At 36.5% G+C, this 1993-nt stretch overlaps 1 long non-coding RNA gene across 1 annotated transcript in view; it reads left to right on the top strand.

The window, feature by feature from the left end:
- Positions 1–1142: 1142 nt before the first annotated feature.
- The window catches only part of LOC128249206 (uncharacterized), an 11427-nt gene continuing 10576 nt past the window's right edge, over positions 1143–1993 (top strand). The window contains exon 1 of the long non-coding RNA XR_008265323.1: positions 1143–1226. This is a non-coding gene — a long non-coding RNA (uncharacterized LOC128249206). The remainder of the gene's footprint in view (positions 1227–1993) is intronic.

Here is a 1993-nt window from a genome sequence, read left to right on the forward strand (position 1 = left end):
ATATATATATATATACGTATGTATGTATGTATGTATGTATGCATATGGATGTGCATGTCTCTTCGTGTTTGTCCCACCACCACCGCTTGACAACCAGTGTTGCTTTGTTTATGTCCTCGTATCATAGTAAGAACTGGGGTTGATTTGTTCGACTAAACACATTGAGGTGGTACTCCATCATGGTCGCAGTCCACTGACTGAAATAAATAAAAGATTTTAAAAAATATAACTACTTCACTCACAATGGAGAAGCTCCGCTCATCCTTGAAGAATTAACTAATTTGTTTGTCAGACATACCAATCTGTTTGCACTCAGCGGCTGTGATGAGCCAGAGATTTGTGGATCATAATACAGCTCTCAAAGTGCCATAAGATTACCTCAAACTGTCGGCATAGGAATGAATCTCATCTGTTGTTTTCCTGTACCATGAATCCTAAATTTTTCGAAACTTGGCCTGGATACTTTTTTGTACTGCGATAAAAGTATCTTTCTTGATTGGGGGCGAACTTTCGTTACCGATGATTCCAAGATGACAGTTTTTCTGGTCAAGGAGAGACTGTATTTCGGCGGTGGTGGTTGTATGGTGATAGTGTGTGATAGCAGTAGATTGGTAGTGACGTGATGGTAGGATGGTGGTGTGGTGGTATGAAGGGGGAATCGTGATGTAGTCATGTTATGGTGATGATATGGTGCTGGTGCTCATGCTGTTGGTGGTGGTGGTATCGGTGGTGGTAGCGGTGGTGGTGGCGATGGTGATGGTCGTTGTTGCCGTCATCGTGACGTTGATATAATGGTGTGGTAGGCCTCGGTACCATAAGAAAGGTTGTAGTACAAATGGTGGTGGTGGTTGTAACGACGATGAAGATGACGATGATGATTATGATGATGGTGATGATTATGATGATGATAATAACAACGACGACGACGACGATGACGATGATGATGATGATAGTCACGATGGTGATGATGATGATGAAGATGATGTTGAGGACGAGGGTGATAACAGTGGTTGTGTTGTAATAATTCTACCATCCATGCCCCCCACCACTCGCACGCCCACACACACACACACACATACGCGCGCGCGCGCACCATAGTGTCCTGATCGAGCTGATCAAGCTATTCATTATAATTTTTGTCTATTTTCTTCTTTCTTTCTTTCTTCTCTTTTTCCTGAGGCGATGAAGGGCGGTGAAGAGGCTGGAGATGTTTCATACATTGGAAGGTAACGAACTGCTAATCTCTTTTATTTTCTTTCTCTGTTATTCATTTAGACAAACTGAGATGTCTGTAAGATAAGCGAAAGTCGAAGTCATGGAGTTGTGTAACACATGAAGGTGAATTACAACGTTTACCAATGAAAAAAACAAAAACAAAATAAAGACCTATACAGACGATCTGGCTGTAAAGATATATGTATGTTCATAATATCACACACACACAAAAAAAAAAGAAAAAGAAACGGATGTTTTATCAGTTAGGTATTGCTTCTTTCTATAACTGTACACATATATGTGTATGTGTGCATATGTGCATATGTCTGTGTGAGTGTGTGTGAATGTGTGTGTACGTATATGCATGTTGGTACTTCTTTACATAACCATGCATATATATATATGTATGTATATATATATATATATATATATGTATATATATATATATGTGTGTGTACATAAATATGTATATATGTGTGTGTGCATACATTATACATTGTACATACATGCACGTATATATATATATATATATATATATATATAATATATAATATATATACATATATATATAGTATATATGTATATACATTTTGCATCGTACATACATATGCGTATATACATATACATGCATGTATACATGTGCATGCATATACAAACACACACATTCATACATATATGAGTGTGTATATATATATATATATATATATATATATATATATATATATATACACACATATGTAAACATATATGCATATACTTACATGTATGCATTTATGTA

Source organism: Octopus bimaculoides, chromosome 12 (assembly GCF_001194135.2).
Source record: "Octopus bimaculoides isolate UCB-OBI-ISO-001 chromosome 12, ASM119413v2, whole genome shotgun sequence".
NCBI lineage: Eukaryota > Metazoa > Mollusca > Cephalopoda > Octopoda > Octopodidae > Octopus > Octopus bimaculoides.